Consider the following 14,478-nt stretch of genomic DNA (forward strand, 5'->3'; position numbering starts at 1 on the left):
CAGGTTACTTACTGATATAAAAAAGAAAAAGAAAAACTACTCACCAATCACCAGCCAATCACTTACCCCTTTGGCTGTGACGTCACCTTTTGATTCCTTTCTACTTCTTTTCTGCTTTTTCTCCCGGCTGGAGCTGCACAAGCTCGCCTTTTATAGGCCTCACCACGCACCTCGACAGTTGTAGCAAGACTTCCCTGCTTTTATACTCCATCCCCTTTGTAATAAAGGCTAAGATACCATTGGCCTTCCTGATCACTTGCTGTACCTGCTACTAACCTTTTGTGTTTCATGCACAAGTACCCCCAGGTCCCGCTGTTCTGCGGCACTTTACAATCTTTCTCCACTTAAATAATAACTGTCTCTATGATTTTTTTCTGCCACAGTGCATGACCTCACACCTTCCAACATTATATTCCATCTGCCAAATTTTTGCCCATTCATTTAGCCTGTCTATGTCCTTTTGCAGATTTTGTGTCTCCTCCTCACACATTGCTTTTCCTCCCATCTTTGTATCATCAACAAACTTGGCTACGTTACACTCGGTCCCTTCTTCCAAGTTGTTATTATATATTGTAAATAGTTGGGGTCCCAGCACTGATCCCTGCGGCACCCCACTCGTTACTGGTTTCCACTGCTATTTCTACCATTGCTTCTTTTAGCAACCTAGGATGCATTCCATCCCGACCAGGCAATATTTTTCTCCAAAAAGAACAGAAAAATGCTGGAAATACTCAGGTGGTCAGGCAGCATCTGTGGAGAGAGGAACAGAGTTAACGTTTCAGGTCGATGACCCTTCGCCAGAAAGTTCGGAAAAGGACCTGAAACTCTGTTTCTCTCTCCACAGATGCTGCCTGACCTGCTGAGTGTTTCCAGCATTTTCAGTTTTTATTTCAGATTTCCTGCATCTGCAGTATTTTGCTTTTGTATTCGTATTTTTCTTCAGTTGCAATAGTGTCGTCTCACTGCAGAAAAGGTGACAGTTCACTGTACAAAGGGACAGCAAGTTACAGTAACCAACAGAATTAATGAATGCACAGGCAATCTTCTGCTAAATGAACTCAGCAGCCAGGTTGGCAGTAGGAGTGTTACAACAGGCCTCAATGTAACAAAGGCAACTGGGTCTGGGGACTCTGCTTCTCACTGCTGTCCACCGTACTCCAGGTGGATATGTGCCAGTGTGGGTATCGGACGAGGACAGCATTGGGCTCAGAAATAATATACTCTGCAGTGACATAAGCCTCTAAAATGACAGACAGGGTGGGTGGGGGGGGTTGTCAGACACTGACTCATGCTCAGGTCAGCTTCAATAGTTGAAGCACCTGTCAATAGTTGTCACTTAAGTTGAGGCATGAAGGCCTGGAGTGGAAGAAGATAGGTCAGTGTCTGTGAAACCACAAGCAGCTCGCGTCAGCACCTTCCACAAAAGTGGAGAAATTAGAGCTCGGGAGGGGAACTTGCAAATGGTGGCTTTTTTAATCCCATTTTCAGTGAACTTGCCTGCTTTTCCTGATGGCTGGTTTTAAGAATGTTCAAGGCAGTCACAACAACAAAACAAAGGGATAGACTGGAGCCGTAGATAAAGGCAGTGTGACTTCAAACACAATCCCATAAAATGTACAGGTTTGTGATAAACACAATCATGTTTACATCACTGAAACAATCTGCAGCCTTCATGGGTTAAAAGTTTCAAGAGAGCTTAAAAAAAACCCAGCCATTACTTCACATGAAGCACTCCGTGCCAATTTGTAATGTGACCGAACCAACAGATGTACAACATTAAAAAAGCACAGGACATACCGAAAGCAACATTAATTTGTCACACAGCTTAACTGGTCAGATTCTATAATCCATTCCCATCATCCTACAACAGGCATCTTCTTTACTCCGAAAAGCTGCCGTCAGAGTATAACAAATGAAATCGGATCTCAAATAAAATCTCTTTTTTTTGATGACTGCAACTGTTCAACAACAAACGAAGTGGTACTATCCAAGTGGGTTTTAAAAAAAATTATAAATGTTATTTTTTTTTAAATTGAATATTTTCTTTACATTTGAGAGAGTAAATGAAAGGGACTGGGATATTGGCAAAGTGTAAAATTGTGCAGCAAAACACTTTCCAAAATCTGAAAATAAAACTGTCAATTCAGCATTTCCTTTAATCAGCTCATAGGACAATTTCAGAGAGATACAAAATTCAGTCTTTAACAGACTCATCACTTCACAAATCAATATGGCACCGGGGGAGGTGCTAAACTTAGTGCAAATACTAACATGCCACTCTTGGAAAAGTGGGCCACTATGGACAAGTATGTGAGCTGAAACTAATTAGGTTTCAACAGAATATATAGGTGCCAGTACCAGAAGGAGCGGACTCAAGTGGGAGCGCAGTGAGTGGGGCGCTGGAATAAAGAGTGCAGTGACAGGAGCCCGAGACCAAACAAAATCCAGGAGTGACAACATAGGATAGCTGGTAACTGATTGGTTGGTAACGGTCACATCGGGTTTTTTGCTATTCAAGTTAGGGGTCGGGTTAAACATCGAAATTTACAGCGCAGGAGGCCATTCGGCCCATCGTGTCCGCGCCGGCCGACCAAGAGCCGCACGGCCCTCGGTCAGCAGCCCTGAAGGTTACATATAAACCTATGAACAATGAACAATGGCGGAAAGGTAAAGAGCATCTGGTCCAACCAGTCCATCCCACACAACTGCAACACCCCTTACACCGAAACATTCTACACTCCACCCCAACCGGAGCCATGTGACCTCCTGGGAGAGGCAAAAAGATGAAAACCCAGGCCAATTGTGGAAAAGAATTCTGGGAAAATTCCTCTCCGACCCATCCAGGTGATCAAAACTAGTCCAGGAGATCACCCTGGCCGTATTCGATTCCCTGCAGTACTTACCATCATATCTGCGCCAGCCAACAAGATTATCCAGTCTAATCCCACTTACCAGCTCTCGGTCCGTAACCCTGCAGGTTACGGCACTTTAAGTGCCCATCCAACCACCTTTTAAATGTGGTGAAGGTTTCTGCATCCACAACTCTTCCAGGCAGCGAGTTCCAGACCCCTACAACCCCCCTCAAATCTCCACTGAATCTTCCACCAACCACTTTAACACCCCTCCACCAATGGAAATAGGCCCTTTCTAGCCACTATATACAGGCCCCTCAAAATGTTGTACACCTCAATTGGAGCGTCGAGAGAGGCGGGAGTCAGCGAGAGGCAGCGGCCTATAAAGGCTCAGCAGTCGGGCAGTCCGGGGAGCGTCGAGAGAGGCGGGAGTCGGTGAGAGGCAGCGGCCTATAAAGGCTCAGCAGTCGGGCAGTCCGGGGAGAGAGGCGGGGCTTGTACAGCTCCAGCGGGGAGAGAAAGCAAAAAAGAAGTAGAAAGAAATCAAAAGGTGATGTCACAGCCAAGGGGGTAAGTGATTGGCTGGTGATTGGTGAGTAGCTTTTCTTTTTCTTTTTTATATCACTCAGTAACTTTTAGCATTGTTGTTGTCAATTTAAGGGTATCTAAGGGTTAAGTCATGGCAGGAGAGCTCGGTCACGTGATATGCTCCTCCTGTACCATGTGGGAACTCAGGGACGACACTAGTGTCCCTGACGACTACATCTGCGGGAACTGTATCCGCCTCCAGCTCTTGACGGACTGCGTTGCGGAGTTGGAGCTGAGGGTGGATTCACTCTGGAGCATCCACGATGCTGAGAATGACGTGAGTAGCACGTGTAGCGAGTTGGTCGTATCGCAGGTGAAGGGTCCACAGCCAGCTAGGGAATGGAAGACCAGCAGGAAGAGCAGTGCAAGGAAGGTACTGCAGGGGTCCCCTGTGGTCATCCTCCTGCAAAACAGATACACCGTTTTGAGTACTGTTAAGGAAAGAAATGTTTAAAATTCTGACGGGTTTAGACAGGTTAGATGCAGGAAGAATGTTCCCAATGTTGGGGAAGTCCCGAACCAGGGGTCACAGTCTGAGGATAAGGGGTAAGCCATTTAGGACCGAGATGAGGAGAAACTTCTTCACCCAGAGAGTGGTGAACCTGTGGAATTCTCTACCACAGAAAGTAGTTGAGGCCAATTCACTAAATATATTCAAAAGGGAGTTAGATGAAGTCCTTACTACTCGGGGGATCAAGGGGTATGACGAGAAAGCAGGAAGGGGGTACTGAATTTGCATGTTCAGCCATGAACTCATTGAATGGCGGTGCAGGCTAGAAGGGCCGAATGGCCTACTCCTGCACCTATTTTCTATGTTTCTATGTTTCCTCTCAACCTCCTCTTCCAATGAGAACAAACCCAGCCTATCCAATCTGTCCTCGTAACTAAGATTCTCCATTCCAGGCAGCATCCTAGTAAATCTCCTCTACACTCTCTCTAGTGCAATCACATCCTGCCTATAATACAGCGACCAGAACTGCACGCAGTACTCCAGCTGTGGCCGAAGCAAAGTATTATACAATTTAAGAACAACCTCACTGCTCTTATATTCTGTGCCTCGGCCAATAAAGGCAAGCATTCCGTATGCCTTCTTAACCACCTTATCCACCTAGCCTGCTACTTTCAGGGATCTGTGGACAAGCACTCCAAGGTCCCTTTGTTCATCTACACTATTAAGTGGCCTACTGTTTAATGTGTATACCCTTTCCTTATTAGCCCTCCCAAACCTCACAATTCTCTGAATTAAATTCCATTTGCCTATGCTCTGCCCACCTGACCAGTAGATTGATATCCTCCTGCAGTCCATGACTTTCCTCTTTATCATCAACCACACAGCCAATTTTAGTGTCATCTGCAAACCTCTTAATCATACTCCCTATATTCAAATCTAAATCATTGATATATACCACAAAATGCAAAGGACCCAGTACTGGGCTCTGTGGAACCCCACTGAAAACATCCTTCCAGTCACAAAAACATCCATCAATCATTACCCTTTGCTTCCTACCTCGAAGCCAATTTTGGATCCAACTTGCCACTTTGCCCTGGATCCCATGGGCTTTAACCTTCATGATCAGTCTATATGTGGGACCTTATCAAAATCTTTGCTAAAGTCCATATACACTACATCGTATGCACTATCCTCATCGACCCTCTTGGCTACCTCCTCAAAAAATTCAATTAGGTTAGTCAAACACGATCTTCCCTTAACAAATACGTACTGACTGTCCCTAATTAATCCTTGCCTTTCCAAATGTCGACTTATCCTGTCTTTTGGGAGTTTTTCCAATAATTTTCCCACCACTGAGGTTAAATAACTGGCTAGGAATTAAACAGAGACTTGGAGATTAGTAACAATTAATACTATATTAAATTAGAAACTGTTATATTATATTAATAAATTGAATCAGATAAATCTTAGTCTTATGTTTCTGTAAGTTAAATAAAAAAGTCATGGCAGGGCAGCTCGGTCCTCTGGAATGCACATCCTGTGTCATGAGGGAACTCCAGGACGCTTTCCATGTCCAGGACACCCATGTGTGCAGGAAGTGTCGTTAGCTGGAGGAGTTCGAGCTCTGAGTTTTGGAGCTTGAGCAGCAGCTGACGTCACTGCCGTGCATCAGCGATGCTGAGAGCTTCGTGGATAGCACGTTTCAGGAGGTGGTCACACCACAGCTAAGGAGTGTGCAGGCAGGGAGGGAATGGGTGACCGTCAGACTGAAAAGGAGGACCAGGCAGGGAGTGCAGGAGGCCCCCCCGAGTGCATCGTGCTCTCCAACCAGTATTCAGTTCCAAGTACTGGTGAGGGCGATGGTTCCTCTGGGGAGTACAGCCAGAGCCAAGTCCGCGGCACCAGAGGTGCCTCAGCTGTACGGGGGTGGGGGGTGGAAGGAGAGTGGAGAGCAATAGTGGTAGGGGATTTGATAGTTAAGGGAGCAGACAGGCATTTATGCGGCTGCATGACATGACTCCAAAATGGTATGTTTCTTCCCCCGGTGTCAGAGTCAAAGATGTCACTGAGCAGCTGCAGAACATTCTGGGGGGGTGGGGGGGGGGTGAGAAGTGAACAGCCAGAGGTCATGGTCCATATCGATACCAATGACATAGGTAGAAAGAGGGATGAGGTCCTGCAGGCAGATTTTAGGGAGCTAGGAGAGATTAAAAAACAGACCTCAAAAGGTAGTTATCTCTGGATTACTCCCGGTGGCACACGCAAGTGAGTATAGAAAAAGGAGGATAGAGCAGATGAATGCGTAGCTGCAGAGACGGTGCAGGAGGGAGGGCTTCAGATTCCAGGGGCATTGAAGGAGGTGGGACCTGTACAGGCCGGACAGAACCAATATCCTCGCGGGGAGGTTTGCTAGTGCTGTTGGGGAGGGTTTAAACTAATTTGGCAAGGGGATGGGCACTAGGATGTAACGTTAGAAAGGGGAAATAAAGTGCTCAAAGGTTGGGAGAGGCAGAGAGCATTAAAGTAAGAAATAGTAAGGTATTAGGTGGTGTCCAACTAAGAGAATACAGGATGGTCTAAGATGGGTTTACAGTGCATGTATGTTTGTGAATGCACGAAGCGTAGTAAACCAGGTAAGTGAGCTGCAGGCACAAATAGCCACATGGGAATATGATGCTGTGGCAATAACTGAAACCTGACTCAAAAAAGGGCAGGATTGGATATTAAATCTTCCTGGTTATAAAGTGTTCAGGAAAGTTAGGAGGTGGGGTGGCAGTATTGGTTAAGGAGAATGTTACAGTGCTAGAGAGAGATGTCCTGGAAGGGTCAATGACAGAATCTATATGGTTAGAGTTAAGAAATAAATCGAGGTGTCATTACACGACCAGGTGTATTCTATAGACTACCAAATAGTGGGAAAGATATGGAGGAGCAAATCTGCAGAGAAATTACACAGAGGTGCAAGAACTATAGAGTAGTAATAATGGAAGACTTCAACTATCCCAATATAAACTGAGATCATAATAATGTAAAGGGCAGAGAAGGGGAAGAATTTCTGAAGTGTGTAAAGGAGAACTTTCTTGATCAGTATGTTTCTGGCCCGACGAGGGAGGAGGCATTGCTGGATCTGGTTTTAAGGAAAAAGGTAGGTCAACTGGAGCAAGTGTCAGTAGGTGAACATTATATAATAAGGTTTAGATTAGCAATGGAAAAGGACAGGGAGCAATCTAGAGTAAAAATGTTTAACTGGGGGAAAGCCAATTTCAGTGGGATAAAAACAAATCTGGCCCAGGTGACCTGGAATCAAAGATTGGCAGGCAAAACTGTAGAGGAACAATGGGCTGTCTTTAAAGAGGAAATAGTTCGGGTACAGTCGAGGTATGTTCCCACTAGGGGAAAAGGTAGGGCAACTAATGTCAGAGCTCCCTGATAATGAAACAGACAGCTATTATGATAAAACAGAAAAATAGCGTGTATGACAAAGGTCAGGTTGCAGATACATCTGAGAAAGGTCAGAGAAGTGAAAAAGATAACAGGTCCAAATTTGGCCAGGAGTTGCTCCGTTTTTTTTGGAGCAACTTGATTTTTCTGGAGTATTTTTTAAAAATTCCCATTTTGCACATTCAATTTGTGGCAGTGTAAGTGAGTTAGTTAGAATTTTTTTTAAGTTTCGTTTCGTTTTGTTGAAAAGGGGGCATTACCAGCCACCTACGCCTGCTTTGGCTATTTAAACCACTTTGCACAGCTAATATAGTTGCTCCAAACTAACTTAGGCCAGCGTATGTGGCCACTTGTGGCTGCACAGAAAACCCTTGCAAAATCAGCGCAGGTAGGTACTTAATATTTGTCTAAAGAATGTGAATAGGATCAAACAGCTATACAGGACATATGACAAACTCCACAAAGTTAATATATTATACAACAGAAACAATCATGGAAGTTTAAACTACAAAAATTAAACAGACAAAACATAATTACATAATTTTTTCAAAATATCCAAATAAAAAAATAGAAGTACCTCCTGCTCGTAATTCTTATGTTATTATGTAGGAAAGTATTTTTATCAACAGGGTTAAGGAAAGTCTTGAGTAAGCTCATTAAAATTACTGGCTACTCAGTTATCACCCGCCCCCACCTCCCCATCAAAACTCCTCCCCATCCCAGATCAAAACTCACCCCCACCCAGAGCCTCGAAAAATACTCTTCGCACCCCCCCCCCCATCGGATCAAAACTCTTTCCCCCCCCCACCCCTCCCCATCAAAACTCTCCTCACTAAACAAACATCAATAATAAATAAAAAATAAAACTTCAGTCCTACCTTCCTACCTCGGCCCGGAAAGTCAGCGTCTCGGCCAGTGTGGGAGACCACTCGGCCGGGGATAGGGGCGGGACTCTCTCTCTATGACGTGCAGCAGCCCAGCGCGCGTTGTGAGGCCACTCGGCCGGGGATAGGGGCGGGACTCTCTCTCTATGACGTGCAGCAGCCCAGCGCGCGTTGTGAGGCCACTCGGCCGGGGATAGGGGCGGGACTCTCTCTCCATGACGTGCAGCAGCCCAGCGCGCGTTGTGAGGCCACTCGGCCGGGGATAGGGGCGGGACTCTCTCTCTATGACGTGCAGCAGCCCAGCGCGCGTTGTGAGGCCACTCGGCCGGGGATAGGGGCGGGACTCTCTCTCCACGACGTGCAGCAGCCCATCGCGCGTTGTGAGGCCACTCGGCCGGGGATAGGGGCGGGACTCTCTCTCTATGACGTGCAGCAGCCCAGCGCGCGTTGTGAGGCCACTCGGCCGGGGATAGGGGCGGGACTCTCTCTCTATGACGTGCAGCAGCCCAGCGCGCGTTGTGAGGTCACTCGGCCTGGGATAGGGGCGGAACATCGGGTCTCACGCTGCAGAGGAGCTACTGCGCATGCACGAAACCTCCAGTGCGCATGCGTTGAGCTGCCGGCACTCTTAAGCGCAGGGCCCTAGCTCCGCCCCCTAATTTAATTGCCACGCCATGCCAAGCCATGGGAGAGGCCACAGAGTGGCCAGAATTCGGGGACAACTTTTTGGCGTCGTTTTTATTCTAGGAAGTCGGCGCAACGGGTGGGCCAAATTTACGTCCAAAAAGAGGGCAAAGAGAGGATATGAGAATAGCATGGCAGCCAACATAAAAGGTAATCCAAAAGTCTTCTATAGGCATATAAATAGTGAAAGGGTAGTAAAAGGGTGAGGCTGATTAGGAGCAAAAAGGAGACCTATGCATGGAGGCAAAGGGTATGGCTGAGATACTAAATGAGTATTTTGCATCTGTCTTCACCAAGGAAGAGGATGCTGCCATAGGCATAGTGAAGGAGGAGGTGGTGGACACTTGATAGGATAAAGATAAAAATTGAGAGGTACTAGAAAGGCTGGCTGTACTTAAAGTCGATAAATCACCAGGAGTGGATGGGATGCAACCGAGGATGCTGAGAGAACTGAGGGCGGAAATTGTAGGAGGTACTGCCCATAATATTCCAATCCTCCACAGATACAGGGCTAGAGACTGGAGAATTACAAATGTTACACCATTGTTCAAGAAAGGGTGTAAAGATAAACCCAGTAACTACAGGCCAATCAGTTTAATCTCCATAGTGGGGAAGCTTTCAGAAACAGTAATCAGGGACAAAATTAACAGTCACTTGGATAGAATCATAGAAATTTACAGCACAGAAGGAGCCCATTTCAGCCTATCATGTTTGTGCACATCCATAAGAACATAATAGGAGCAGGAGTAGGCCAAACGGCCCCTCAAGCCTGCTGCCCCATTTAATACGATCATGGCTGATCCGATCATGGACTCAGGTCCACTTCCCTGCCCGCTCCCCATAACCCATTCATCCCTTTTCTATCTCTGTCTTAAATTTATTAAATGTCCCGGCTTCCACAGCTCTCTGAGGCAGCGAATTCCACAGATCCACAACCCTCAGAGAAGAAATTCCTTCTCATCTCAGTTTTAAATGGGCGGCCCCTTATTCTAAGATTGTGCCCCCTAGTTCTAGTCTCCCCCATCAGTGGAAACATCCTCTCTGCATCCACCTTGTCAAGCCCCCTCATAAATCTTATACGTTTCGATAAGATCACCTCATTCTTCTGAATTCCAATAAGTAGAGGCATGCTACCTTTAGGGATCTGTGGACCTGCACTCCAGGGTCCCTTTGTTCCTCTACACTTTTCAGTGTCCTACAATTTAATGTGTATTCCCTTGTCTTGTTAGACTTCCCCAAATGCATTACCTCACATTTCTCCGGATTTTAATCCATTTGCCACTGTTCTGCCCACCTGATCAGCACATTGATATCTTCCTGCAGTCCACAGCTTTGTTCTTCATTATCGACCACACAGCCTATTTTAGTGTCACCTGCAAACTTCTCAATCATACCCCCAACATTCATGTCCAAGTCATTGATATATACCACAAAAAGCAAGGGACCCAGCACTGAGCCCAGCAGAACCCCACTGGATACAGCCTTCCAGTCACAAAAACACAAAAACTCTTTGCTTCCTGCCTCTGACCCAATTTTGGATCCAACTTGCCACTTTGCCCTGGATCCCATGGGCTTTTACTTTCGTGACCAGTCTGCCATGTGGGACCTTATCAAAAGCTTTGCTAAAATCCATATACAATACATCATACGTACTGCCCTCATCGATCCTCCTGGTTACCTCCTCGAAAAATGCAATCAAGTTAGTCAGACATGACGTTCCCTGAACAAATCCATGCTAACTGTCCTTGATTAATCCATGTCTTTCCAAATGAATATTTATCCTGTCCCTCAGGACTTTTTCCAATAATTTTCGCACCATACAGGGGTGGATAAATTAAGGAAAGAAATGTTTAAAATTCTGACGGGTTTAGACAGGTTAGATGCAGGAAGAATGCTCCCAATGTTGGGGAAGTCCAGAACCAGGGGTCACAGTCTAAGGATAAGGGGTAAGCCATTTAGGAGCGAGATGAGGAGAAACTTCTTCACTCAGAGAGTGGTGAACCTGTGGAATTCTCTACCACAGAAAGTTGTTGAAGCCAATTCACTAAATATATTCAAAAAGGAGTTAGATGTAGTCCTTACTACTAGGGGGATCAAGGGGTATGGCGAGAAAGCAGGAATGGGGTACTGAAGTTGCCATGAACTCATTGAATGGCGGTGCAGGCTCGAAGGGCCGAATGGCCTACTCCTGCACCTATTTTCTATGTTTCTGTGTTTCTATGGCACAAATTTGTTAAAGGCAAATCATGTTTAACCAACTTGATCAAGTTTTTTGATGAGGTAACAGAGAGGATTGATGAGGGTAATGCAGTTGAAATACATGGATTTTCAAAAGGCGTTCGACAAAGTGCCACAAAATAGGCTTGCCAGCAAAATTGATGCAAATGGAATAAAAAGGACAGTGGCAGCATGGATACAAAATTAGCTAAGTGACAGAAAACAGTAGTGGCGAACGGTTGTTTTTTGGACTGGAGGAAAGTATACAGTGATGTTCACCAGGGGTCAGTTCTGAGGCCACTGCTTTTCTTGATATATATTAATGACTTGAATGTGGGTGTAGGGGCACGACTTCCAAATTTGCAGATGACACAAAACTTGGAAAAAAAGTGAACAGCGAGAAGGATAGTGATAGACTTCAGGAAGACAGACAGGCTGGTGAAATGGGCAGACACATGGCAGATGAAATTTAATGCAGAAAAGTGTGAAGTGATGCATTTTGGTAGAAAGAATGAGGAGAGGAAATATAAACTGAATGGTACAATCCTAAAGGGGGTGCACAAACAGAGAGATCTGGGGGTCTGTGTGCATAAATCATTGAAGGTGGCAAGGCAGGTTGAGAAAGCAGGCTTATGGGATCCTGGGTTTCATAAAAAGAGGTATAGAGTACAAATTGTGTGCAATTCTGGGCACCATGCTTTAGGAAGGATGTGAAGGCCTTAGAGAGGGTGCAGAAAAGATTTACAAGAATGATTCTAGGAATGAGGGACTTCAGTTACGTGGATAGACTGGAGTTGTTCTCCTTGGAGCAGAGAAGATGAGAGGAAATTTGATAGAGGTGTTCAAAATCATGAGGGGTCTGGACAGAGTAGATAGAAAGAGACTGTTCCCATTGGCGGAACGGTCAAGAAATCAGAGGACACAGATTTAAGGTGATTGGCAAAAGAGCTAAAGGCTGTCTAAGAAAAAACCTTTTTACTTAGCGGATGGTTAAGATCTGGAATGCACTGTCTGATAGGGTGGTGGAGGCAGACTCAATTTTATCTTTCAAAAAGGAGTTGGATAAGTATCTGAAGGAAAAGAAATTGCAGGGCTAGAGAAAGGGCGGTGGGACTAGCTGAGAGTCAGCACAGGCTCGACGGGCCGAATAGCTTTCTTCCGTGCTGTAACCATTCTCTGATTCAGTTCCTCCAGCCAGGTCATTCCTGCCACTATATCCTCACTGCTCAAATTCAGGCTATTTACACCGTATCCTACTTTCATTCTCACATTAAGATGAGCTCCTTACCTCCATCAGTCTTCCCCTCTTCTTGCAATCTGCAGCATTTTAAACCCTCAAGCTCAGCATCAACTATTCACTGCTTCTTTACCTCTTCTGCTCTCCCACTCTTTCTAACACTGGATGATGGGCCTTGACCCTCCAGCTAAATTCCTCAATACAAAAGGCTCATGGCCAAAATTGCAGACATGGTGTGTCCTCAATTACTGTTGGGCTGTCGAAGGGGGAAAGAGAAAGGAGAGTGAGCAGGACATTGGCAACGAAATATCTAAATGGATACTTGCCCAATGGCTCAGGTGGTAAAGCCAGCACAAGGGCGCTGGTGATCATTTTCTAACAGTCTATCGACTCTGGATCAGTCCCTCTGGACGGGAGGGTAGCTAATGTAATATCACTTTTTAAAAAAAAAAGGAGGTAGAGAGAAAACGGGTAATTATAGACCGGTTAGCCTGACATCAGTAGTGGGGAAAATGTTGGAATCAATTATTAAGGATGAAATAGCAGCGCATTTGGAAAGCAGTGACAGGATCAGTCCAAGTCAGCATGGATTTATGAAGGGGAAATCATGCTTGAAAAATCTTCTGGAATTTTTTCAGGATGTAACTAGTAGAGTGGAGAAGGAAGAACCAGTGGATGTGGTGTATTTGAACTTTCAAAAGGCCTTTGACAAGGTCCCACATAAGAGATTGGTGTGCAAAATCAAAGCACATGGTATTGGGGGTAATGTACTGGCGTGGATAGAGAATTTGTTGGCAGACAGGAAGCAGAGAGTTGGAATAAACGGGTCCTTTTCGGAATGGGAGGCAGTGACTAGTGGAGTGCCGCAGGGCTCAGTGCTGGGACCCCAGCTCTTTACAATATATATTAATGACTTGAATGAAGGAATTGAGTGTAATATCTCCAAGTTTGCAGATGACACTAAACTGGGTGGCGGTGTGAGCTGTGAGGAGGACGCTAAGAGGCTGCAGGGTGACTTGGACAGGTTAGGTGAGTGGGCAAATGCATGGCAGATGCAGTATAATGTGGATAAATGTGAGGTTATCCGCTTTGGTGGCAAAAACACAAAGGCAGAATATTATCTGAATGGCGGCAGATTAGGAAAAGGAGAGGTGCAACAAGACTTGGGTGTCATGGTTCATCAGTCATTGAAAGGTGGCATGCAGGTACAGCAGGTGGTGAAGAAGGCAAATGGGTTTGTTGGCCTTCATAGCTAGGGGATTTGAGTATAGGAGCAAGGAGGTCTTACTGCAGTTGTACAGGGCCTTGGTGAGGCCCCACCTGGAATATTGTGTTCGGTTTTGGTCTCCTAATCTGAGGAAGGACATTCTTGCTATTGAGGGAGTGCAGCGAAGGTTCACCAGACTGATTCCCAGGATGGGTGGACTGACATATGAGGAGAGACTGGATCAACTGGGCCCTTATGAACTGGAATTTAGAAGGATGAGAGGGGATCTCATAGAAATGTATAAGATTCTGACGGAACTGGACAGGTTAGATGCAGGAAGAATGTTCCCGATGTTGGGGAAGTGCAGAACCAGGGGACACAGTCTTAGGATAAGGGGTAAGCCATTTAGGGCTGAGATGAGGAGAAACTTCTTCACCCAGAGAGTTGTTAATCTGTGGAATTCCCTGCCGCAGAGAGTTGTTGATGCCAGTTCATTGGATATATTCAAGAGGGAGTTAGATATGGCTCTTACAGCTAAAGGGATCAAGGGGTATGGAGAGAAAGCAGGAAAGGGGTACTGAGGGAATGATCAGCCGCAATCTTATTGAATGGTGGTGCAGGCTCGAAGGGCCGGATGGCCTACTCCTGCACCATTTTTCTATGTTTCTTTGAGCCAATCTGTGTCGAGTCATCTAATTTCAGCTGGGGTAGTAATAGAGGCACAACCATTGGCTTCCACACTGCTGGCCTAGTAAGGCAAAGTCAACCAGTTTTCCAATGACCCTAGTTAGAAACTGTACACCAGTTAAGGGCAGGATCAGATACAGATGCAGGTTCAGATACCTTGCCACAGTCAAAAAGGTTGCAAAACTGGAGGTGAAGACTGCTAAAGGCACAACTCTGGAAATAGAATAGTT

General features: G+C 45.7%; 1 protein-coding gene across 1 annotated transcript in view; it reads right to left on the reverse strand.

Annotated features, from left to right (window-relative positions):
- Positions 1-14,478, reverse strand: part of LOC139266669 (serine/threonine-protein kinase MRCK alpha-like) — a 550,926-nt gene that overhangs the window by 393,491 nt on the left and 142,957 nt on the right. The gene's annotated exons all lie outside the window — the stretch shown is intronic.

This window comes from Pristiophorus japonicus, chromosome 7 (assembly GCF_044704955.1).
Source record: "Pristiophorus japonicus isolate sPriJap1 chromosome 7, sPriJap1.hap1, whole genome shotgun sequence".
NCBI classification, from domain to species: Eukaryota; Metazoa; Chordata; class Chondrichthyes; family Pristiophoridae; genus Pristiophorus; species Pristiophorus japonicus.